At 35.8% G+C, this 27,979-nt stretch overlaps 1 protein-coding gene across 3 annotated transcripts in view; it reads right to left on the reverse strand.

The window, feature by feature from the left end:
- Window positions 1-1,345: 1,345 nt before the first annotated feature.
- RASSF9 (Ras association domain family member 9) overlaps window positions 1,346-27,979 on the reverse strand; it is a 174,033-nt gene continuing 147,399 nt past the window's right edge. For all 3 annotated transcript variants that reach the window (XR_010129376.1, XR_010129375.1, XR_010129377.1), the window contains one exon: window positions 1,346-2,080. The gene's annotated coding sequence lies outside the window, so the exon portion shown is untranslated. The remainder of the gene's footprint in view (window positions 2,081-27,979) is intronic.

The raw sequence follows: 27,979 nt of genomic DNA on the forward strand, positions 1-27,979 counted from the left end.
CCCCAAGGCTTGGCAGCTTCCACATGATGTTGAGTCTGCAAGTGCACAGAAGTCAAGAATTGGAGTTTGGGAACCTCCATCTAGATTTCAGAGGATGTATGGAAATACCTGTATGTCCAGGAAAAGTTTGCTGCAGAGGCAAGTCCCTCATAGAGAACCCCTGCTAAGGCAGTGCAGAAGGGAAACGTGGGTCAGAGCCTCCACACAGAGTCCCTTCTGGGGCACCACCTGGTGGAGCTGTGAGAAGAGGGCCACCATCCTCCAGACCCCAGAATGGTAGATCCACTGACAACTTACACAGTGCACCTAGAAAAGATGTGGATACTCAATGCTAGCCTGTGAAACCAGCTCGGGGGGAGGCTGTACCCTGCAAAGCAACAGGGGCAGAGCAGCCCAAGATGATGGGAATCCATCTCTTGCACCAGCATAACCTGGATGTGAGACATGGAGTCAAAGGAGATCATTTTGGAGCTTTAAGATTTGACTGCCCCTCTGGATTTCAGACTTGCATGGGGCCTGTAGCCCCCTTATTTTGGCCAATTTCTCCCATTTGGAATGGCTGCATTTACCCAATACCTATACCCCCATTGTATCTAGGAAGTAACTAACTTGCTTTTGATTTTATAGGCTTATAGACGGAAGCGACTTGCCTTGTCTCAGATGAGGCTTTGGATTGTGGACTTTTGAGTTAATGCTGAAATGAGGTAAAGCTTTGGGGGATTGTTGGGAAGGCATGATTGGTTTTGAAATGTGAGGACCTGAGTTTTTGGAGGGGCCAGGGGTGTAGTGATACGGTTTGCCTGTGCCCCCAACCAAATCTCATCTTGAATTCCCACGTGGTGTGGAAGAGACCTGGTGGGAGGTATTTGAATCATAGGGGCAGTTCTTTCCTGTGCTGTTCTTATGATAGTGAAAAAATCTCACAAGATCTAGTGGTTTTGTAAAGGCGAGTTTCCCTGCACAAGCTCTCTTCTCTTCTCTGCTGCCATGTGAGACTTGCCTTTCACCTTCTGCCATGATCGTGAGGCCTTCCCAGCCACTCGAAACTGTAATTCCATTAAATCTCTTTATTTTGTGAAGTGCCCAGTCTCAGGTATATCTTTATCAGAAGCTTGAAAATGGACTAATACAAGCTCAGAGGAGAAAAATAAAAGTATACAATAGCTTAGAATCTACTGGATCCACAAAACTTTTTTAAAAAGTCTAATCCTTCTATAAATAGCTTCAGAGTTAATATTTTATTCAATGTCAAATAACTAGATCTTAAGAGGAAGGTCTAAAACTACTGAACTGTAATGACTGAGTTCAAAACTCACACACAGAAAGGGAAAAGAAGCAAAACAACTTTCAGACTTTTATAGAAGTCACTTCATTTACTTTTTAAATCAATACTTAACAAATATTATATTTCTAATTTCAACAATGAGGTTCTGCCAGTGCTGTATCATCAACTATCTCCCAAGAGTAGGAAATTAGATTACTTACTTATTAAACCAAAGTTTAACTTGTGGGTTCGCTTTCTTGCTGTCACCATTCCTCTATGATCACGGTTTCCTTAGTGATGGCATCCCTCGCCATTCCCCCTGCCCACTTGTTCGTCAGCATGAGTAGAGCTGTTTTATTACTTATTCTTCCACAACAGTGAGTTCATCATGAAAATTTCAGAGTATCATTTAACTTCCAGATTTCTGATGCTCTAATTTGCTTTAGCCTTTTCATAAGAACTATTATTTAGATTAATAATTACCACATTGAAATTTTCAATACAATTTGTAGAAGTGGAAAAAATTATATAGTCTGTGGCAGGACCTGATGTGGTCAACCTCAACAGTTCCATAAGGGAAAACTCACATTATCTGGTCACTGATTTCAAATCTTTTTCCACAGCACTTCTTGGTAGGCTGCAGCAAGTTCCCTATATTCCACTTTCGTAGTTGTTGTTGACATCAAGGAATCATCAAGTTTTTCTCTTTCTGACTCCTAAGTACTCCCTTGATCCCTTGGATCTCTCCATAGGCCTGGTTCTGGAATCAGATGCTGTCTTTAGACTTCCAGCTACATGATCTTTTTCTTTGAAATCCTAGGAGAAAAAAAAAATGACAAAGGCCCCTTTTATTTTATAGACTACTAAAAACCTTCAGAAATTTGAATAAATTACATAAATTAAGAGCATCAAAATGTAACAATGATTATAAAGTATTTATAGTAGTAGCAATACTCATACATATTAATTCTCTACTCTTTTCTACTCTGGTAAATAAAAGGAAGTCACAGTTGAACTTTTGCCCTGCAGTTGCAATTTACCCACTGCATCTTGCCATTCGTTATCCACCCCATGCCTAAGCTCCCACCTACCAACCGCTTCCCACTACTAACCACTCGTTGCCACAAACCACTTTCCTACTTAAAAAAAATTTAACTTTTACTTTTGATACATGGGGTACATGTGCATGTTTGTTACATGTATTGCATGATGCTGAGGTTTAGGGTATGGATCTCATTACTCAGGTACTGAGCATTGTACCCAATAGGCAGTTATTCCACCCTCAATTCCCTCCCTCTCTCTCTCCTCTATTAGTCCCTAGTGTCTGTTTTTCTCATGTTTATGTCCATGTGTGCTCAATGTTTAGCTTCCACTTATAATTGAGAACATTTGGCATTTTGTGTTCTGTTCCTGTGTTAATTTGCTTATGATCATGTCCTTCAGCTACACACATTTTGCTGCAAAGAACATGATTTTGTTCTTTATGGCTGTGTAGTATTCCGTGGTATATGAACATGTACCACATTTTCTTTACCCAATCCATCATTGATGGGCACCTGGATTGAATCCATGTCTTTGCTATTGTGAATATTGCTATGGGACTGTGGCATGTGTGTTTTTTAGAAGAATAATTTTATAGTCGTTTGAGTATATACCCATTAATGGGATTGCTGTGTCAAACGGTAGCTCTGTTTTAAGTTCTTTGAGAAATCTCCAAACTGCTTTCCACAGTGGCTGAACTAATTTACATTCCCACCAATAGTGTATAAATGTTCCCTTTTCTCTGCAACCTCACTAACATCTGTTTTTTGTTTTTTGTCTTTTTGACTTCTGATAATAGTCATTCTGACTGGTGTGAGATGATATCTCATTGTGGTTTTGATTTGCATTTCTCTGATGATCAGTGATACCAAGCATTTTTTCATATACTTGTTGACTGCTTGTATGTCTTCTTTTGAGAAGTGTCTCATCATGTATTTTGCCCATGTTTTCATGGGGTTATTTGTTTTTTGCTTTTTGATTTGTTTAGGTTCCTTTTAGATTCTAGATATTAGAGCTTAGTTGGATGCATAGTTTGTAAATATTTTCTCCCATTCTGTAAGTTGTCTGTTTATTCTATTTGTATTTCTTTTTTTTTCTGTGCCAAAGCACTTTAGTTTAACTAGGTTCCACTGCCAATTTAAATTTTTGTCCAGCAACAACTTTCTGTCACCAACCACCATAGTCTTTTATGATTTGATGGCTGCTTGTCTCCAGATAGATCCATCTTAATAAACTGTATTAGTTCACTCTTGCATTGCAATAAAGAAATACTTGAGATTGAATAATTCATGTTAAAAAGAGGTTTAATTGGCTCATGATTCTGCTGGCTATACAGAAAGCATAATGCTGGCATCTGCTCCACTTCTGGGGAAACCTCAGGAAACTTACAATCATGGCAAAAGGCAAAGGGGACCGGACACATCACATAATGAAAGCAGGTGCAAGAGAGTGAGGGGGCAGGTGCTACATGCTTTCAACCCACCAGATCTCAGGAGAACTCATTCACACTCATGAGGACAGTACCAAGAGTGATGATGATAAACCATTTATGAGAAATCTGTTCTCATGATCCAATGACCTCCCAATAGTCCCCACCTCCAACACTGGGGATTATATTTCAGCATGACATTTGCGTGGGGACACATATCCAAACTATATCACAAACTAAGGATAAAAATCCACACTTACAAATTAAGAAGTCTCCTTGCTACAAGAGGCAAATTGTTTCCCTGAAGAAATGCAGATGCTGAGACAACCATTTCCTGCAATCTATCATGTCAGAAATGATTGTACATTTTATACATTTTCTCCCAACCCCTAGGAATAGGCAAATGCTGCCCAGGTATGAAACAAAACTTGGAGGTAGGTGCAGTGTGTAAGGCAACATTTTTTTTTTAATTCATCCTTGTGTTTCTTGGTCCACCTAAGATAAAAATGTTATTTTCCTTCTTGAAATTGAATCTATTATGATATACTCAAATAAATTTTACAGCACTACTTGTTTTAAAGAAGGTGATACAAAAGTAAAGTATTTAACAGTACTGTAATAAATGAAAATGTAAGATGAAATATATTGCAAGAAGTTTATGTTTTGTTTTTCATTTATATGTTTATAAATGTGTCACCAACTTGTATCATCTCCTTTTTAAAGTGTCTCTTCCCTATAAAAGCCTTTTCCCCAAAAAAGTCTATAAGGTTTTTGGCCATTCTGATTATACCCCACCTAATTTGGCTTCATAGCTGTTTCCTGGCACTTAGCCAACATTTTCTTTATTTCTCTTCAAAATAAATATCAGCCAATAATTTTGAATTACACTTTAAAAATTATAATTAATCATGCTTCCATTGGCTTTGCTAAACTTCTTTTTATTTTAAAAAAAGTAAGCAATAAGAATTTTAAAAAATATTCCATACTGTTTTTCTTTTTAATGTTATTTTTAATTGAAAAATAACAACTGTTTATATTTATGAGGTACAAGTTGATGTTTTGTTCTATACACACATTATAGAAATATCCAGTAAAGCTAATTAATATTCCTATCTCACCAACTCATTTATTTTGTGGTGAGAATGTTAAAAATCTATTATTTCAGCAACTTTGAAATATACAGTACATTATTATTAATTGTGGTCACCATGCACTAAAATAGATCACTAAAACTTATTTCTCCAGTCTAAGACTTTACACCCTTTCATCAACATCTTGCTTTCCCCAACCCTCCTCCTCCCATGACAAAGTCCCAAGGATACACTATTTCAAAATCATAAGTTATGAGCAGATTGGTTAGAGAAAAATCATTCAGGCTTACTCTACTATTCTTGACCCCTGTTTCTCTGAGTTCTAAGTGAATTCTAAGCTGCATATTTATATGTTTGGCTTGGTTTTTACCTTTGATGTAACACACCACAAATTGAAATAATAAAATAAAATTACACACAGAATCTTTGTTCACTCAAATCCACATCAGGTATAATGATCAATTATGGTCATAGAATAAAAAATTATTTCCTAAAACAATTAAAAGCTAGCATATAGGATATATTTCCTTTAATTTATTAAACCACTGATTATATTTTCTTTTAGAAATATAATTGATTTAATGAAATTTGTAGAAAGTAAAGTAACAGAGAAAATGACAAAAATGTATAGAAGGGAAAACAGCTTTGGATAGAGCATATTTTGTATCATTTTGCAAATGGACCTGGTAAAACATGGCTATTGGCAATGACTAAATTTTTAAATGGATGATTACCACAACCACTGAGTACAAGCATCTGACCCAATTCTTCTCTTCCACTGCATTCAGTAGCACTAAACACCTTAGCTGAGTAGCCAAGAAAAGCACATTCTAGTTTTGTCTCCCTATAGTTAGCTGTGATAACACAGGTTATAAATTTTTCCTGGAATATGTTATTACAGGAGGCTTTCACTATATAAATAAATAGTGGAGAGGCATATCCTCAGTGTAGCTCCACTGGGTACTGTGATAACACATAAGTTTAAACCATATACAGATATATTCACTTAAACTTACTTTAACTCATTCCTAGTATAGTTGAAATAATTATATCATATCTGCCCATCTATGAGATGGAAGCTGAGCAGGTGTTGCTCTCATCAGTGTTTTCAAATAGATAAAAATTTATTTTGTTCTCAACAATTTGATCTTTTAAAAAGCAAATAAAGAAAATATATTAAATTGGAGTCATCCTATGACCTAGTAATTCTACTTCTAGGAGTTTAACGTAGGAACATAATAAAAGATGCTAACAAATAGTTTGCCACAAGAGTTCCATTAAGATATTGTTTGTAATCATGGAATGACAATAGAAAATTATTTAAATAAGTAACGACATGAAATACCTTTTTGGTGGATTAATATGGAGCCATTAATTACATATTGTGACATAGAACATGAGCAAAAATGTATTAAGTAAAAATGGTAAATTTTTATAATACATGCAACATAAGATCCCATTTTTTAAAAGTAAATGTATCAAAATACATTTACATCCCAAAATGTTAACAGTGCCTATCTTTTTGTGAATAAATTTTGATTTTAATTTTATTTCCTTCATTTTATTATTTTGTGATACATACCAAAATGTTAACAGTGATTATCTTTTTGTGGGGAAAATTAAGGTTAATTTTAATTATATTTCCTTCTATTACTTTTTTAAAAAAATATATACTAACTTTCCTATTGTGGACTTATGTTACATACATATTAATTATATTAACAACAAAGTAACTTGGTAACTGTTTTTAACATGCAATTACCTAACAATTTTAAAATCAATCAAAGCAATCAAATTACTTATGAACTGCAAGGGGCTTTTATGAGCAACACTGCAGAATTTCTATTAATCGCTCAGAAAACCTGCAGAAAGTTCCCAGTTCATATATAGGCTGGATATCCCAAACTTCACTAATTAGCCCTTTGGAATTCAGGATACATCTCACCTGAAAAGGCAATGTTATAAATGATAGCTAGGTTTTCAGACAAATGATTCATCCCCTGAGTATATACTAAGATCTTACTGTAAGTTAACCATTGTAAGCACTGAGGAATCATTAGGGACAAAACATAAAAATCCATCCTCTCCTGTAGCTCACATTTAATCTATACACACTATAGAGTATATCAGATAAATGTTAAGGAGCCTAGCGAAATAATGTCTGTTGAATTAACTGAAACCCTAAACATTGTTATTAAAAGCAGTAGAAAATAATATTAAGGTTAAACTAATAAGAAATAAAATATAATTAATGTAATAAGTATTTTTTCAAATGGTAGTGTATTGTAGGTTGGATTGAGTCTTTCCAAAAACATGTTTTTAAGTCCTTTCCCCTGGTATCTGTGAATGTAACCTTATTTGGAAATGGGGTCTTCACAGTTGTAATCAAGTTAAGATGAGGTCATACTGGAGTGGGACGGAACTTTAAGCTAATATGACTGGTGTCCTCATAAGAAGAAGAGAAGAGACATGAACACAGTGATATACAGGGAGAATGTCATGTAAGTATGAAGAAAGAGATTGGAGTCCACCTCTACAGACGAAGGAACACTAAGTATTGCTGGCTACAGAAGGAGCTAACAGAAAGACATGGAAAAGATTCTCCACTAGAGTCTTCAGAGAGAGCATGGCCCTCTGGACAGTTTTGGATATCTAGCTGCTAGAGATGTGAGAGAAAAACTTTCTATTGATTTAAGCCATCTAATTTATCATAGTTTGTTATGGCAGTCTTAGAAACTAATACGATGGTACTTGAGAAAATACGGAAGCTCTCATTTAGCCAAATTTTCCTGTTTCTTACCAGATGAGAAGGAAAATTTTAACATTTTCCATACTTCTACCCCAGGTGCCATTTTAAACCATCCTGCCCAGCAATTTTAGTTTTCTTCAAATGAGCAGGGCTTTCATCTGCCTATGACCCATAGTCCCTTTGCTTTCATTAGCTAAGTAAGGATTGAGAGAGGCGATTGCTTCCCCAAGCAAATTATAGTTTTCTAAGTACACCTTTGTTCACCTTACTTCTATATGATTAATGAACAAAAAAGAAGCTATCATTCATTGAGCAGCCCACATTGGAAAGTGAGGGAGGACTATCTTTTTTTTTTTTTTTTTTTTTTTTTTTTTGAGACAGAGTCTCGCTCTGTCGCCCAGGCTGGAGTGCAGTGGCGCCATCTCGGCTCACTGCAAGCTCGGCCTCCCGGATTCACGCCATTCTCCTTTCTCAGCCTCCAGAGTAGCTGGGACTACAGGCGCCCGCCACCACACCCAGATAATTTTTGTATTTTTAGTAGAGATGGGGTTTCGCCTTGTTAGCCAGGATAGTCTCGATCTCCTGACCTCGTGATCTGCCTGCCTTGGCCTCCCAAAGTGCTGGGATTACAGGCGTGAGCCACTGCACGCGGCCTGGAGGACTGTCTTAACCCTTCTTTTTAGATACTCTCTACTTTCCTAAAAGAAAGTGATGGTGGGGAGCCTCAATGATTTCTTTGGAATCATTTTGGCCCCATGAATGTACTAAGTCAGAAAAAGATTAAAGGAATAAAAATTAAGTGGAAACATTTTCTCTATCCAGGAAATTTTCCTGTAATCAGGAGGAGTGATTATGAGATGGAGGAAGAATAGAGCACTTTTTTTGATATTCATGAATAAGAGGATTTCATGTTTATCCTTTGTCATTAACCATACACAAATTCATTCTTTTTTGAGAGGATGAAGAGAGACTCGTAAGAAGATGTTCATGCATACTTACGTCAATAAAGCAGGGATATATACCCTGGGGATCATATGAAGTAATTTGTAGTAACAGAGTGAGTTAAATTGGAACCCGGTAATTAACTTCTTCCATCACCTTTGCCCTAACTCATTGTTTTTACAGTCTTCCACCAGTTTTTCAGGATTCTTAGCCAGAGCTTTTTGTTTGTTTGTTTATAATTGTTATACCTGATTTTCTTAAAGGAATTGAATAATAATAGCAAAAATATCAATAATAATACTATCCATTATAATAACTTTCAGAGAACTCCTTTTGCAACATATGCATTAAATTCCTTTCACAGCTGGCTGGGCGCGGTGGCTCACTCCTGTAATCCCAGCACTTTGGGAGGCCGGGGCGGGCGGATCACGAGGTTAGCAAATCGAGACCATCCTGGCTAGCACGGTGAAACCCCGTCTCTACTAAAAATACAAAAAATTAGCTGGGCGTGGTGGCGGGCACTTGTAGTCCCAGCTACTCGGGAGGCTGAGGCAGGAGAATGACATGAATCGGGGAGGCGGAGCTTGCAGTGAGCCGAGATCGCGCTACTGCACTCCAGCCTGGGCGACAGAGCAAGACTCTGTCTCAAAAAATAAAATAAAAAAAAAATTCCTTTCACAGCTAACTTCTTGTGCTTTGAATCCTAGTTCAGGCATAATCACTACTGGTAATCTTTATTTTACTGACCATCCCCAATAAGGTAGAGAAAGACTCAGGGATTTAAGTATTACCCCTACTTCTCTAAGGCATCCACTATTTTTTTTTATCTTAGTCCTTCCAGCAATACTGTAAACTATTTTGCCAACTATAGAGAATATGACCTCTTTGTTTATTATTATTTTCTTTCCTTCCTTCCTTCCTTCCTTCCTTCCTTCCTTCTTTCCTTCCTTCTTTCCTCTCTCCCTCCCTCCTTCCCTCCTATCCTTCCACAAATGAATAAAATGAGGATATAATGAACCATATATTTGATGGACACTTATGGAAAGCACAGTCTTCTATTTAGTGGCCCCTTTTCTGGCCACTGTAGTGAGCACTGGAAAAGTGATGAAAGGGTAGGGAATGCCTATGACTTTATAAGGCTTATATGAAAAGTGAGAGAGAAATCAGAAGTAAAGAAACAAGTAAACAACCTCATGTGGGGTGATATCCAACAAGGTAAAGTAATAGAAAGAAACTGAGAAAGGTAGTGTAGGAAGGCTTCTCTGAGAAGGTAAGATTTGTATTCCAAGACTTTACTTATTCAGGAGTTACATTTAAGTAAATAAAACTTTCATTTGTTATCAAAATAAAAATTAAATGTTAAGTACTTCTTCCCACTGAGTTGAATTATGTATTCAATTCAGGAATCAAGGAACAGATACCAGTCAGATATTGAGAATGGTTGTGCAGTTTAGGCCTCTGGCAAAAGTGTCTGGCTGAGGGATGGACAGGGGTCCAAATCAGCCCAAGTTCAAATCATGAACTCATGCACAAAAGGTTCAGTTACTCTCACAGGGCTTAGTCAGCCAGGGGGAAAAAGCAGACTTTTATTTTTTCTCTTGTCCAGAATAGACACATTTTCTTAATTGCTGTCTGTTAGGGAGTGGTGGGGTTGGGGGCTTTTCCTAATTATTTATTTCAGAGGAAGATATATTTTAAAATTCATAAAAAAGACCCATAAAACTGACCCAAAAGACCCATAAATAGTATCTGTTGCCCTGAAAATCTTCATAGTCTTACGCTTTACATTTAATAAATAAGAAAGTCACCCAAATGATTACTCTGGGTTCAATAACTATAAAAATGATAGTTAATAATTATTTTCTTACTTTATTATACATGCCATTTGCTAGAATCGGGAAAGAAAATATTTTTTGGTAGGAAAGGCATAAATTTGGTTCTTGTAAGATAAATAAAAAGGAATAAATTTTAGGTTCCCAATGTTCTTTTGATTAGTGACCATTCAAGAAGGTTCATTCATTTTCTATTTGATATGATGTCATACAACATTTAATAAAACATATATTCTAGAATCAATGCAATAATATCAAAATGTACATTGATTATGAGAGTTTTTATTTTTATAAGTCCAAGTACATCTGGATTCCCTTCCATATACACACTCCCATTATTTTGTGGGATTAGCACAGAATGTCTTGTTTGTAATTGAATAAAAATTTCAAAGAGACTACTGCTTTTATGGCTTCTCTTTGTGAAAAAATGACTGGGTATAGAGACATACAATGTAATTCATTACTTTGCTTTGGGTGGATTTGAAAAGCAGGTCCTTCTGTTTTTTAGTAGCAACTTCAAGTAGCAAGCTGGCAAAATTTTGTACAAAATTTTGTCACAAGAATTTGGAACACATGGAATTACATACTCCATTTGTTGTACTAATGTGAAATCTGTATTTCTAAGGAAAAAACAAAAACACATCTTACTTGAATGTGTTGATGAATTTTAGGACTCACAAATTTATGTTTATATCTTATTTACTGAGGGAGGAAAAAGAATCCTTAAATTAGTGGGGATTAGAAATAGGAGAGTGAACTCGACTAAGAATTTCTTTGAAATATATAATCATCAATAAAATTAGTAATCACCTTACTACTCCATGGACATAAATCACACCAAATTAAAAGAGCAAAACAAAATAAAACAGGTCTTTAATTTAGTTATAAAATCTAATACAGCACATAGTCTAAGAAACATCCAAACAAAACCAATAATCCCAACTCAATCCTTGGCTGCATATACAAAAAGTGAATGTCTTTCTTAGCACAGGTTCTAATATGTTTTGTAGGCAATGAGGAAGAGATTGCTTTCTCTAGATATTGGCTGTATTAACCAAATGTATCAATCCTAACAAAACTTTGGTATATCTACTTGGACAATAGGGCTTCTCTTCTAATAGTTTAAAGTAACATTTTAGTTAGCATATTTTTCCCAATTGTTTTGCCACAATTCCTTTCAATATTTTTTGTTTCAACATCCTCCCAAGAAATGCAGAGGAGATATATAAGGAAGTCAGACTGATAGTATGTTTCTATTTTTCTTGTCATTATCAGAAGATTTAATTAAAGTGTATTAACTGTAATGTTTACTTTCTTATAGAAAGCTGCCTGTTTTAATGCTGTATGAAATTTTCCCCCTAAATTATTACTCTGTTGGCAATGAGTCAATCCTTTTGAAAATACATATTCATACATTTAATCAGGACAAGTGTTTGTTTTTAATTTTTAATTTTTTTATCTTTTTATTTTCATTGTATTTTTATTTTTGACACAGCCTCACTCTGTTGCCAAGGCTGGAGTGCAGTGGCATGATCTCAGCTAATTGCAACCTCTGCCTTGAGGGTTCAAGTGATTCTCCTACCTCAGCCTCCCAGGTAGCTGGGATTACAGGCACCCGCCACCATGCCTGGCTAATTTTTTGTTTGTTTGTTTGTTTAGTGGAGATGGGGTTTCAGGGTGGCTTCGAACTCCTGACCTCAGGTGATCCACCTGCCTCAGCCTCCCAAACTGCTGGGATTATAAGCATGAGCCACTGCACCCAGCTGTTTTTTAAACTAGTATGTTTATAGTTGAGATTATGACTGCTTAAAATGCTTCTTACAGTTATTTATATCCAAAGTTAATGTATGCTTTTGAAATGAATTTACTAAGATTATCACAATTAGAATATTTAAAGACTACTATCTGTTCATTTGCAGAGAAAATTATCTCTTGAGGCATATAATTTTAGTGACAGTTCAGTAGAAATCTAACTCTCCCTTGTATTTCTCCACTACTGCAATGTTCTTTCTACTGGGACTTATGGAAGTTATTTTCGTTGTCTAGTGTCCTGGGGAGGTCATTCATCTTGATTCACTTTGGAAGAAGCTTATTGACCTGATTTCAGAAAGGCAAATTTACCATGTTGTTTCATTTCATTTCCCCTTGAAGGTGGAGGATTCATGACAGAAACCAGTCTGAATTAAAGTCATTATATCATTACTTTACTAGTCTCAAAAAATCCTTTCTACTTGCAGAGTTCCCACACCAAGGAATTATTCTGAGTGATGAATAAAACTTTTATTTGCCTTTCCCATAAGTTGCCTCTAGCATCCCTCTAATTATCTCATTTCCTTTCCCAGTGAACAAACTGTCCTTAATTAGGATTAATCATTTTTATTTTGAAGAAACTCATTTCTCTTGTTTATACACAAGTGTAAATACTGTGATATAGCATATTAACTATGTAATATAGTATATACTATAATTAGTAATTGTGTATAAATATGTTTAGACACATTTCTCAACAGAAACATTGGGAAATGGTTTCCTATGTATTCCTCATGGGATATGGTAATCAAGGTGCTCTAGGTCATTATATATTTACTTCTGAAGTCATAAGTGCTTTATCAGATATGTTATTTCTAGGATAAATTATGCATTTATATTATGAAAAAGTGAACTAAACCTTAACTTTGCCATTTATTGCAATGACCATGTTTGATTTCAATAAATAATGGAATGGTTTTTACTGATTTGAACAGTTTGTGAGACTGAATAAATTAAGACAAGGTGATTGCACATAGATGGGGTGCATTAGTCCATTTTCACACTGCTATCAAGAACTACCTGAGACTGGGTAGCTTATAAGAAAGAAGGTGTAATTGACTCACCGTTCCTCCTGGCCAGGGAAGCCTCCGGAAACTTACAATCATTGAAGATGAAGGAGGAGCAAGCACCTTCTTCATAAGGCAGCAGGACAGAAAGTGAGTGAGCGGGGAACTGCCTAACATTAAACCATCAGATCTCATGAAAACTCACTCACTATCATAAGAACAGCATGGGGAAAACCACCCCCCCGCCATGATCCAATTACCTCCCACCAAGTCCCTCCCTCGGCACATGGGGATTATAATTTGAGATGAGATTTGGATGGGGACACAGAACCAAACCATATTATTCCACCCATGGCCTTTCCCAAATCTCATGTCCTTATCACATTTCAAAATGCAATTATGTCTTCCCAACTGTCCCCTAACTTAACTCATTCCAGCATTAACTCTAAGGTTCAAGTACAAAATGTCATCTGAGATAAGGCAAGTCCCTTCTGCCTATGAGCCTGTAAAATCGAAAACAAGTTAGTTACTTCCAAGACACAATGGGGGTGCAGGCACTGAGTAAATGTTCCCATTCTAAATGGGAGAAATTGGCCAAAACAAAGGAGCCACAGGCCTCATGCAAGTTTGAAACCTGGCAGGGCATTCATTAAATCTTAAAGCTCCAAAATAATCTCCTTTAACCTTTAACTCCATCTCTCACATCCAGGTTACACTGATGCAAAGGGTGGGCCCCCAAGTCCTTTGGAAACTCCACCCCTGTGTCTCTGCAGAGTATAGCCTCCATGGCTGCTTTCCTGTGCTGACATTGGATACCTGTAGCTTTTCTAGGTGCATGGTACAAACTGTCAGTGGATCTACCATTTTGGGTTCTGGAGGACAGTGGCCATCTTCTCACGGCTCCACTAGGCAGTGCCTTAGTGAGAGCTCTGTGTGGGAGCTCCAACCCCACATTTCCCCTCTGCATTGTTCAAGTAGAGGTTCTCCATGAGGGCTCTACCCCTGCAGCAGACTTCTGCCTGGACATCCAGATATTTCCATACATCCTCTGAAATCTAGGTGGAGGCTCCCAAAGCTCAACTCCTGTCTTGTGCACACCCACAGGCCCAACACCATGTGGAAGCTGCCAAGGCTTGGGACCTGCATCTTCTGAAGCAACAGCCTTAGCTGTCCATTGGCCCCTTTTTGTCACAGCTGGAGCTGGAGTGGCTGGGCAGGGCATAGAAAGACAAATACTGCATAATCTCACTTACTTGTGAAAATTTTAAAAGTCAAGCTCATAGAAACAGAAAATAGAATGATAGTTGCCAGAGACTGGGTAGGTGGCAAAATGGGGAAATGTCAGTAAACGGGTACAAATTTTGTATTAGGCCAGTTAAATAAGTTCTGGGGATCTAATGTATAGCATGGTGACTATAGTTAATAATATTACATTGTATTCATGAAATTTCATGAGAGTAGATCTTAATGTTCTCATCACACACACATACACAAATAATTATGTGAACTGATGAATATGTTAATGGGCTTGATTGTAGTAACTATTTCACAATGTGTACATATATCAGAACATCATGGGGCTAGGCGCCGTGGCTCACGCCTGTAATCCCAGCACTTTGGGAGGCCAAGGCAGGCAGAACACGAGGTCAGGAGATTGAGACCATCCTGGCTAACACGGTGAAACCCCATCTCTATTAAAAATACAAAAAATTAGCTGGGCATGGTAGCAGGCACCTGTAGTCACAGCTATTCGGGTGGCTGAGGCAGGAGAATGGCGTGAACCCGGGAGGCGGAGCTTACAGTGAGTGGAGATCGCACCACTGCACTCCAGTCTGGGAGACAGAGCAAGACTCCGTCTCAAAAAAAAAAAAAAGAAAAGAAAAGAAAACATCCCTTTTTACACCATAAATGGTATACAATTGTTATTTGTAAATTATACCTCAATAAAAATAGAGAAAAAAGAGAGTTAAAAAAGAAAAGAATAAAAGACAGCATGGAGCAACATAGCCCTGACCTGGCTGCTGAATGAAAGACATTGAACAAAAATAAGTTGCAGTAGGTGATTGAATAACTCCTATTTAGCCTTCTGGTTTCACTGTATAAAAATTTCTATGATGTCTTTTCTGGCTTAACAAGATTTGTGTATTTACCACTCCCTTGTGCTCTCAGAGCACACTCTACCTTTTTTCATCATACAGTGATTTGAGATTTACTCATCAGTCTTTCCACAGCGTCTTTTTCATGATTATATTCCCTTAGTGCATGATGAGCATTCAGTAAATACGAAACTAAACAATGAATGAAAGAATAAGAAAATGAAGGGAAATGATAGGGAAGAAGGAAAGAGAGAAAGGAAACCAGCACATTCAGTGAAGAAGACACTATATGAAAAGGGAAGCTCATCCTCTTTGCCTAAGTGATTATACCTGTAGAGAATACGGGGTCATATGCTTGCCAGTCATACAGGCAATGTCAAGCAGCATAGGACACGTAGTTGAAGCAAGAGTATCTTCACATCCCCTGCAGTAAAGAACAGATCAGGCAGTAGAATATCAGGGAGGAGACCACGGACCCAAGGACTTGAAGCTGCAACTGAAAAAACCAAACACACACACACACACACACACACACACACACCCCCAAAACTTTACTATTCTGAAAACTCTCAGTAAGAGAATAAATCTTTTGCAAAGTACACCTTCTTATTGTGTGACTGTTATTGTTTTGTAAAGATATCTTCGTATGCTGATACTTTAACAAAGAAGCCAGTAGAAGCCCCAATGTGTGATGGGAAAAATCCTTCTTGAGTAGAATATGTAGAATAGACAAAATTAAATTGTTGTTAACTTGATTGACAATTATTCTCATTACTTTAGTAATAGTGATACTCACCTGATAAACACTTGTCATATTACAAAAATTATATGGCAATCAATGTACAGTTTTTTTATCCAAATAGAAACAAAAATCTGCATGTCTTATACTTTACCTTACTTTTGGGGATATCTGTATATTTTTATTTTTAATATTTAAAATTTTCAATGTTGCCATCATGCAAGAGAACTGTACCTCCAAATATGCTCCATTCACTTTGTACTAACTCATTGTTCCATTTACTACAATCACTGTTTCATAACCATTTACGTATCTTGCTACATGGTTGGTCATATGACAAGCTAATCTTAACATTTCTATATAAAAATGATAATGCAATAGAATTATGAATCAGTAATTTTAGAAGTAAATCATGCTGCAAATTACATATTTGTATAGTCTGATTAATAGACAACTTTAAAATGGATTTAAATATTTGGAAAGCCTCCCTTGTACTATGTTGGATAGAAATGTTTTGTTAAGTGCACTTTTGAAGTGACAATGTAAGGTATAGCCCAGAGAGCAAGAGTCGCGCCACAACATGACAATAAAGCTCAGACAATCAGGAAATTAATAAAATAGAAAACTTTACATGTGTAAGTTCAGTGTTTTCTCAAATTGTTTTCCAGAGAAAGTTTGAATGCCAGGCTTTCCAGCTTAAGAAAAAATTCTGACACTTAGCAATCTCATTTATTTGTTGAAATTTTTAAAACTACAGTAAACAGAAACATGATTTACGTCTAATTTATTACTTCCTTATTCATTCAAAAACCACTGAGCTAGTCCTCTTATTCAATGAGAAAACTGAAGTTTATTCAGGTGTGGCTTTAGTATTGAATGTTTTTTTTAATTCACTTTGGTACAGTACCTTAGGCATGTCAAGAAAATGCCTTCTATTAAAATTACAATCAATAAATTTTATTTCCAGTTTAATTTTTACCCAGATAGTAAATATATTTAACTAGTAATTTTGTACACTTCTTTGACATAGTTTTCATAATTGTCACTTTGCACAATACATTTAGATAGAAACTTGAATAGGTACTTTAGATTGCCAAATTTGAACTTGTTGAACAGGTAAAAACTTGGCTAAATTTCATGTCCTTAGAATCAAGACTTCAGTGGCAGAGTAGTTTTTATAAAGAGGAAATAAAGCACATTTTAATGAAATTAGAAAAATCATACTTAAGTTTGCCACCAAGAAAATCCAAAAATGGACACTTAAATATTTTGCTTCAAGGTAAAGCATATATATTTTTCATGAGAATAATTTAGGCAACCAGAATAAAATACTAATTTACATTTGTAAATAACTTTAATGATGCTTAATAATGTAGCAGTGGACTTCAAAATATACATCTACAAATTTTCTCTTAAACTGTCTGAATCACAGTGTACTGCCCACGCTGATATGCAATTAGATCATTTCACAGTAGATAAAAAGACATTATTTCCATTGAGTATAAAGCTGAAAATTACTCTAAAATCTACCAAATTAAATATTTCTAAATAACTTTAATCAAATGTTTTATTTTTATTCAAAATTGTTGGCAATTATTTAGCTAGTATTTACTTTGATATTTATGAGAATACACTTGATAGCATACAACATATTAAAATATAAAAGCAAAATTTGTTGAAAAAGGTATATATAGAGAGAGCTGCTGAAAAGAAGCTAAAGAGTCTCACATTAATCTTGTCCAATTTATGTAGTAAATTGGAAATATAGAAATAAAGGTCATGCTTACCAAGCTGATGATTTTGTCAGCTCTGATTATTGAATAAGTTGAGCAGTTTTTCTATATAATGGAGCTTATTGATAATTTGATATACTAATAAACATAGAAATAGCAAAAGCCTACATTTTAATGATGTCTTTGCTTTCAAACCAGTTATGTGTTAAACATAGTACCTACCTAGCCAAACAAATATAAAATAGTTCTGAATATTTTAAAATTATATGATAGGTGCTACATGATTTATTATAAATTTTGACAATTTTATGTTTAATTAAATTATTTTATAAGTGAAAATATTCTAAATTATTTCATCATTTCAAGGTCTCAAAATCTTAATAATACATAACCTGATACAAAGAGTTTATATTGAAGATGGTGATATATCTTTATGTCAGTAAATTATATTTTATATGTAAAAAGATCATGCCAGTATGTGGCTAAAAATACAAACGAGATAGATTAATTTGTCTCAAAAGTGATGTGAATTACCAATAAATTGGCTATTTGAAGGAATTGCTAATCATAAAAATGACCATGATAGAAACCTAGTTCTATCATTTACTCCCATTTTATATATAAGCACAGTCATTGTTGCAGTTAAGAAATGCCAGAAAAGAAAAAAAAAGACTTACTTTAAAAAAATTAGCAGCAAGTTATTAATTCCCAACTCATTAAAATCATACAGCTAAATGCCTAAGACAGTAATAGGTATATAACAAATATTACCAAACATCTACTGAGTAAAATGACCACCTCAATTTGTTTGAATATCCAGTGTGATGAAGAATCATAAAATGCAAAAGAGTTTTTTATATTTTTAGCTATTGCTGGTGAGTCCTTGTTTCAATTACTTGGACAGGACTGTTGTTGAGATGTGCTTAGACTTAAACATCTGTTCAGTTAAAATGGGAAAAGCTTGGAATTGGGAGATACTTGGTCTTGAGGAGGGAATAACAGCATTCATAATGGACAGGCAACAATTCAAGTCACCTATGTATCTAAAGCTACGTATTGAACATAGCCTGACTCAAGAAGTGATCATTATGCAAGAAATTTCTTTTCCTTCAAATTTTAATTTTTTTCATTGAGGTATAAGTTAAATAACAGTAAATAAGCACATATCTTAAGGATAATGAGTCTTGACAAATATATACACCCATGAGATCAACACCCCAATCAAGATATAAAAGATTCCCTCATGCTAGTTTAGTGTCAGGTCTCCCTCTTTCCACCACTGAGCCTACTATCATATATTTTTTTTTACTGGAGGTTTTTGCTTATTCTTGAATAGTACATACATGCAATTAGAATATGTACTCCCTTATGCCTATCTCATTTCATTCAGAATAATGTTTGTGTGATTTATCCATGCTGTTGTGATGGAATTTGGGACACACTACCTCAAAATATGGCACCTTGATATTTAAGAATACAGCAAAAATTGGAAGGTCTCTCTCACCTTCCCTTCACACTTTGTACTCTGAAACAAGTCATTAAACCCAATTGACTTTCCTCTGAAGTAATTCATTATACCTCATTCCAAAGATGCCATCCCTATACCTAGAAAAAGGATGTCATTATTTCTGAAGACACAGGGACACAAAGAAAATCTGAACAAACAGGCCTGGCTAAGGCCCCTCTCCAGTTTACTACTACTAGATCATACCCACTTTGTCCAATCATACTTCTGCACAATGGTCCATTCTTCATCAAACCTAAGCATAAAAGTGTATCTTTTCCTGTTTCTTTAGGTCTTCATTTCTGAAGGTGCCTGTGTCACAAAATCTTATATTGCACAAATTTAAATGTTTTTCTTTTGTTAATCTGTCTTTTGTTATAGAAGCATCAGCCATGTACTTTGCAATGGGTGAGAAAAAAATATATTACTTTCTCTCCTCTACAGTTGCATGTATCCAATTTCAGTCAACTTTTTTACTGAGTTGTGTTATATTGCATGAATATATCAAAATTTATCCATTCCTCTGTTGATGGATTTTTTTTATTTTTTATGAATAAAGCTGCTATGAGCATCTTGTACAAATCTTTTCATTAATATAGTGCTTATCTTGGTAAATTCTTAGAAATTGAATTGCTAGAAAAAATTTTTGTTTAACTTTTCAAGAAACTATATAATTCTTTTCTGATGTGGTTTCACTGTTTTATACTCCTGACAACAGTCTCTGAGAGTTCTAATTGTTCCCTATCCTTACCAAAACTTAATCTTAGCCATTCTAATGGGTGGAAAGTAGTTTCTAATGGCAATTTTGACTACAATCTCCTTGATGAATAATAGGGCAACTTTTCTAGTGTTTATTAGCAATTTACATTTTTACTTTTCCGTTTAGGCCTTTTGCTCATTATTTTGTTTTTCTTTTTTGTATTGAGTTAAGGGTATCATTTCTGTATTACTTATATGTTACTTATAGTCATGTGTCACCTAACAACTGGGATACTTTCTGAGAAATGTGTAATTAGGTGATTTTGTGGTTGTGTGAACATCATAGAGTGCACTTATACAAACCTAGATAGTGTAGCCTACTACACACCTAGGCTATGTGCTATAGCCTATTGCTCCTATTGATAGTGATAGGAGACAGACAAAATCCTAGGTAGACAGGGATGGGTCCCCAGTGAGGCTTGACCTTCAAGCCAAGGACAGTCTAAGGCCTGGAAACCAAACTGCCAGTTCTGGATAGAATCTTCAATAGGAGTGAGAACTTGCATCCCCCTCTTACCCACTCTCTCTTGATTGGTTCCTTCTATATGATGCCTTTAAACCAATGGAATGACTTTTTCCAAGACAACCCATGGACCAATCAACACCCATTCCTCCATTCTAAGCCCATAAAAACCCCAGACTCAGCCTCACAGATGATAACCCACTTTCAGGACCCATCTTCTTCCTGAAAGCTTTCTCTCTGTCACTAAATAAAATTCTAGTCTGCCTTATTCATTCTTCAGTGTCCACATACCTTATTTCTCTTGGTCACAGGACAAGAACCCAGAACTTGCTGAAGAGCAGTAGTAAAAGAGTTCCTCCTGCTTGCTGAACTGCAGGCAGTGGGAGTAAAATAGCTATAACCCTCCCTCCCAGTCACTAAACAAAGAGAGAGATGAAGCTGCTGGGCACTACTCACTCCTACTTGCTGATCAACAGGAGAGAAGAAGCAAAGCCACTGGGCTCCACTCCCTTCTGCTTGCTGAGCTCCAGGAGTCAAGAAACAAAACCACTGCCAAACTATGGGAGCACTCCCTCTAGCTTGCCAAATGATAGGAATAAAAAAGCCTTAACACTAGGCTACTGTAGAAAGTGAAGTAGAAGTTCCTCTTTAAAGGGATTTTCCTCCTTGTCTAATTAGAAATGAATAGTAACCTCTCTTAGAAGCAAAATTTCTTCAAAACCTGTGCTAACATTCTTAGATATCTGCTAGCTGAAATAAAGAGATCAATGTGCTTTGTGTTCTTAGCTCACACATTTTAGCCTAGATACTTGCCCTGGCATGCTTACACAGGCCCAAGCAAGCATTAGGTCATAGCCTGTTCCTCTTCCTTATTTGGGGGTGTTTTTACCTTTCTCAGCATTCCACAAGTTGCTTCCTCCTTCCTTTGTTCTCCTCTGCCTTTTCCTCTTTTGGAAAGTTCTAAGTTGCTAGCCAGTCGGGACAAGTACAGAACGTGAGGTCCCATTCCAGCCAATGGAAACAGCCATAGGGTGGACCATCAGGTTATACATGACCCTATCTCCTTTGTTCATGTGTACTCTTGTGGCAGGATTGCTAGTGAGTGGCACCCTTTCTGCAGAAAGTAAAATTGGCCTTTCTGAGAGATCCTTTGTCTTAGTGTTGATTTCTGTGATATTGAAAACCCATTTCTAACAGCTACAAACTGGTATAACATGTTACTGTACTGAATACTGTATGCAATTATAACAAATGCTAAGTATTTGTATATCTAAACATAGAAAAAATACACTAAACATAATGATATAAGAGATTAAAAATGGTACACCTGTATAAGGCACTTACCATGAATGGAGCTTGCAGGACTTGGAAGTTCCTTGGATGAGTGAATGAGTAAGTGAGTAGTGAGTGAATGTGAAAGCCTAAGACATTACTATATACTAGTATAGACTTCTTAAGCACTTTACACTTAGGCTTTGGTAAATTTATTTAAAAATGTTCTCTCTTCAATAATAAATTAACCTTTGCTTACTGTAACATTTTACTTCATAAACTTTATGTTTTTTAAGTTTTCGACTTTTATAATAACTCAGCTTAAAGCACAAATGCATTTTATATCCGTACAAAAATATTTTCCTTCTTTATATTCTTACTCTGAGCTTTTTTCAATTTTTATATTTTTACTTTTTAAACTTTTTAAAATAAAAACTAAGACACAAACACACATTAGCATAAGGCTACAAAGTTTCAGGATCAATATCACTGTCTTCCACCTTTACATCCTGTCCCACTAGAAGATCTTCAGGGGCAATAACATACATGGAGCTGTCTTAACAGATTAACAGTGTCTTCTTGGGAATACATACTGAAGGACTGCCTGAGACTGGTTTATAGTTGACCTCTTTCTTTTTCTTTTTTTTTTTTTTTTTGAGACGGAGTCTCCCTCTGTTGCCCAGGCTGGAGTGCAGTGGCGCGATCCTAGCTGACTGCAAGCTCTGCCTCCTGGGTTCACGCCATTCTCCTGCCTCAGCCTCCCAAGTAGCTGGGACTACAGGCGCCCACCATCATGCCTGGATAATTTTTTTGTATTTTTAGTAGAAACAGAGTTTCACCATGTTAGCCAGGATGGTCTTGATCTCCTGACCTCGTGATCTGCCTGTCTCGGCCTCCCAAAGTTCTAGGATTACCAGCGTGAGCCACCGTGCCCAGCTGACCTCTTTTTTTAATAAGTAAAAGGTGTACACTATAAAGTAAGGATAAAAATGTAGTAAATACATAAACCATTAAAATATTCGTTTATTATAATCAAATATGTATCGTACATAATTATATGTGCTATACTTTACAGGACTGGTAGCACAGTAAGTTTGCTTACACCAGAATCACCACAAACATGTGAGTAATGGATTGTGCTATGACATTAGGACAGCTACGAAGTCACTGGGTGATAGGAATTTTTCAGCGCCATTGTAATCTTATGGGACCATCATCATATATGTGGCCTGTCATTGATTGAAATGTTATTACATGGCACATTACTGTATCCTCTGTATTGTTTTATTATTTGTTGAGACAGGGTCTCATTCTATTGCCCAGGCTGGAGTACAGTGGCCGGATCATGGCTCACTGCCGCCTCAACCTCCCAGGCTCAGGTGATTCTCCCACCTCTGCCTCCTGGGTAGCTGGGAATACAGGCCTCCACTACCATGCCTGACTAATTTTTTTTCTTTGTAGAGACAGGTATTGCCATGTTACCCAGGCTGGTCTCAAACTTCTGGTCTCAAGCAATCCACTTGCCTCCACCTCTCAAAGTGTTGAGATTGATTAGAGACAGAAGTCACTGTGCCTGGCCGACTGATTTCTTATATTATAGCTTTACATGTTCTTAATATATGCTAGGCACATCTTGTATCAGATATATGTGTACTGTTAATATTTTCTCCCAGTTTGTGGCTTACCTTTTTATATATCTTAACTGTTATCTTTTAATGAACAGAAGTTTTAAATGGATGAGGTACAGCTTATAAAAATTTTCTTATATGGTTCATGCTTTCTGGGCCTTATGTAAGAAATCTTTGCCTACTCAAAGTTCATTAAAAATTCCTCATATATTTTGTCTATAAGATATATAGTTTTAGCTTTTACATTTAGGTTTATGCTAACCTATATATTCTTGAACTGAATATGTACATGAGTGAGGTAGGAAAGATAAAAGTTTTTGAGCTTTATTTTGTTTTTTCTGTATGAGTATCCAGTTGTTCAAGAACTTTTCTTTCTCCCATTTAGTTACATTTATACCTTCCTTTAAAAAAAATTGACTACATATGTATCACTACATCTCTCTACTTTCTATTCTGTTTCATTGATCAAAAAGTCAAGCTCTGTATTTACATAAAAATAACAATTGACTTTTAATAGGAATTTCATAAAACCTATAAACATTTTGAAAAATTGATTTCTTAACAGTTTTTCTTCTAATACATGATTATTATTGGATCTTTTGCCATTTATTTGTTTTTTTCTCTACTTTTTTCTCCTCAGGATATTTTATAGTTAATAGTATACAGAATTTGCATATACTTTGTTAAATATATCCATAATTATTTCATGTTCTTTATGCTGTATTTTAAATTTTATTTTCTGGTTGTCCACGACATGTCCATGTATATTTATTTTGTATTTTGTGAACTTGTTAAATTTGTAGTTCCATTCTAGGAGATTTTTTGAAGATTTCTTTGGGTTTTATAAATAAACAATAATGTTATCTGTGAATAAATACAATATTACTTTTTCCAGTACAGTTGGAATGTCTTTGTTTTATTTTTCTTACCTCATACTGGTGAGGATTTTTACTTCAATGTTGAATTAAAGTGGCAAAGGTGGACATATTTACCTAGTTTTTTAATCTTAGGATAGAAATGTTCCATCTTCCACCATTAAATATATTAGCTGTAGGTTTTCCATACATGTCCTTTATTAGATTGAAGATGTTTCTTGCTCTTCCTTGTGTGCTAAATACATTTATCATGAAAAGCTGCTGAATTTTTTCTAATATTCTTTTCTGTATTCATTGTGGTGCTTGCGTATTTTTCTTTTTGTTATTTCAATGGTGAATCACTTTGCTTAATTTTCATATGTTAAGCCAACCTTGTATTAATGAAACAAATTTCACTTGTTCATAATATACTTTTATGTTTGTGTATAGATATTGCTGCTTGCAATTTACTGATACTTTGTTAAATATTTTTGCATCTATATTTATAAGAAATGTGAGTCCATAATGATATTTTATACTATTTTTGTCAGAATTTATTTATCCACTTCATGCTGATAAACTTTATAGACAACTTGGTAAATGTTGCTTCCTTTTATATCATCCTTAAATGGTTAATAGTATTTACCAGGTTTGGCATATGACTCTGGAATTTTTTTTGACAGGAGGTTTTTAATTGTGAATTCACTTTTCTTTAACAGATATAGGGCTTTTGAAAATTTTTACATTATTGTGAAAATAATCTACTCAGAAATTCAGAAGTCATATATTCCTGATAGCTGCTAAAATAGGTTTGAAGAGTGAAAGCTTGTACATGGTCTACTACTTTCCAAAAGGACTCTACCTAGTAGTTGAATGTTTGAGAGCTGCAGCTTCTGAGCAGGATACAGGAGAAGGCAGAAGCCGAGTAAGTTGCTGGGGTCACAGACACATAGTTGGCTTTGTGCAAGATTTCATTCTCTGTGGGGAGACTGAAGTTAATTAAAGAAATAGAGTGGGAAGTTCAGTTACACCGAATGAGCAAATATAGCAGAGGTTAAGGAAAAGTTCTGTTTCTACGCTCATGTCAATTGAAGCACAGATGGAAGTGATATAACAACTAAACTGGCTTTAATAAAAAGAAGGGCCAATCTCAGTGGTTCAAAACTGTGTGATTCCATTTATATAATATTCTCGAATGACAAAATTATAAAATGGACAAGTGGTTACAAGGGTTTAAGGAAATGGAGGGGGTGAAGCAGGACAAGAGAGTTTTTTGTAAAGATGTAATGATGTACGAATAGTCCTTTAGCTTGATTATAATAATGGCTATACGAATTTATACATATAACAAAATGTCATAGAATTATACTCAATGGAATAAAATTGAGTATGTGCAAAATATGCTAAAATCCAAGTAAGGCTGCCATCTGCTTAATCATACTGTAGCACTCTATTTCCTGATTTTGATAATATCCTGTAGTTACATTAGATGTCACCATTGGGAGAAGCTGGCAATTTGTACAAGGAAACTCCCTGTACTATTTTTGCAAATTTGTATGCGTCTGTAGTTATTTCAAAGTAAAAAGTTCAAGCAAATTAAAAAATAAATGAAAAGGGGAATGTGTTGGCTCATACAAATTAAGTGTTTAAGGTAGTACTATGCCAGAATTTCAAATTACATTATTATGACCCAGTTTAAGAATATGTCTTAATTCTGCTCTTTCACATTGGCTTCTGACAAAGGTTTAATGCAAAGGCAATAGCTTCCAGAGTCAAGTCAAGTACATTTTTTTTGCTTTTGTATCTTATTCCAATAATTCAAAAATCCTATGTCTAAGTATCATTAGGTAAAATCAGCCCATGTGATTATCCCTAAGTCAATTCCAGTGCCCACACCCAGAGTATGTTGTTGAGTCAACTTCATAAAAAAACATCGTGAATTGAGACTGTAGAAGGGATAATTCTTCAAAGGTAATTCAAGGTATTGTTACCAAAAGAAAAACGAATCAATGCTGGGGACCCTGCAAAATCACTATCATGACATGCAATTACTCAGAGCTCATCCCAGGCATTCCAGACACCTAGGAGAAAATGGTAGGCTCTGCCGGGCGCGGTGGCTGACGCCTGTAATCCCAGCACTTTGGGAGGCGGAGGTGGGTGGATCACGAGGTCAGGAGACCGAGACCATCCTGCCTAACACGGTGTAACCCCGTCTCTACTAAAAAAGTACAAAAAAAATTAGCCAGGCGTGGTGGCGGGCGCCTGTAAGTCCAGCTACTCAGGAGGCTGAGGCAGGAGAATGGCATGAACCCGGGAGGCGGAGCTTGCAGTGAGCGGAGATCGCGCCACTGCACTCCAGCCTGGGCGACAGAGCGAGACTCCATCTCAAAAAAAAAAAAAAAAAAAAAAAATGCTCTCTAGAGCTACATAAAATAAGTCTAATGTTTTATCTTGAAATCTCTTTTTAACAAGGCTAAAATTCGTTAGTTCTTATTTGTCGTGATTATCATGACAGATGTCGTGGAATCTCTTATATGTCATGGTTTCCGAATGCATTCCTTCTTAAAGAAGTATGTGAATCATTCTAGATCTGGTCTGACAGGCAGAGTAAAGCAAAATTCTTACCTTCCACGGACACTCTATCTCTGTTAACGATTATCTTTGTCGGTATCTTCACTGTGCCATCATCAACTCATTGTATTTGCAGTAGACCAAAAGCCTTTCAGACTCTCCTACCTATACTTCTATTTAGCTGTACCTTGCCAATACTGTACTTGCAAAAAAAATTGTTAACCTTTTTGTTTTTTAATTTTCCTGTTCCTATTCTAAATTTCACCTTTTTAGACTTTTCCCCTTAGTTTAAACAACCTAGGATTACCTGGAATTTAATCTCTCCCATTTTGGATGTTGCCATTATTCTCAATGTCTTCTCATCAATAAGTTTCGAGCAACATTTTACCTGTATCATCACTGAAAATATTTCTCTATAGTTTAGATGTGAAACAGCTTCTCATATATGTGACAGTATTAGGTTATGGTGATTAAGTCTTTATGAGTTTTCTATTGTCAAAATTGCTAAAACTCACTGTGTGTTGAAGACAGGTCTGAGCTCTGCACATGTTACTTTATTTAATCATCACAGCCTATGAAGATGCATTATTAACATTCCCATTTTACATATCAGAAAGCTGGGTCACAGAGGGTTTAAGTAACTTTCCCTAGATGGTACTACTAGTTAGTAGCTAAGCCAGGATTCTCACAAGGCCATCTGATTCCTCTGTTCTTATCATTTTTTCCTCACCGTTAATGTCTGCAAAAATATCATTTGACAGTCTCTCAAAAGACCATGTTGAACTTCAAATGGCATTAGAGCTCTGGAATCACTAAATGTCCCACTATGTTCCCAATTAGTTATAGTCATGACTGCAAAGAAATGAATGGGGATGTATAAATAATTAATAAAGCATGTATCACTGCTACAAGTCTGACAGGACCCTTTATTATCATCTAACATTTAGAGGCAAGGACATCCATTCAGTTGTGAGCTGGATAACCTACATTTATCATAGGCCATCTGAAGTCAAGTCCATAATGTTATTTTTGTTACACCTCTCATATCAATATTTGTTTAACCATTTCAAGTCCAAGGTTTCTTTGTCCTTCCCTGTCATTTCTTCTTCTAAGAGATCCGCATCAGAAGTCTGTTTTTGTCCTCCTTAGATCAAGAATTCCTGCCTCCCAGAGAAGGTTCTTCCTTTCACCACACA

This window comes from Gorilla gorilla, chromosome 10, assembly GCF_029281585.2.
Source record: "Gorilla gorilla gorilla isolate KB3781 chromosome 10, NHGRI_mGorGor1-v2.1_pri, whole genome shotgun sequence".
NCBI classification, from domain to species: domain Eukaryota; kingdom Metazoa; phylum Chordata; class Mammalia; order Primates; family Hominidae; genus Gorilla; species Gorilla gorilla.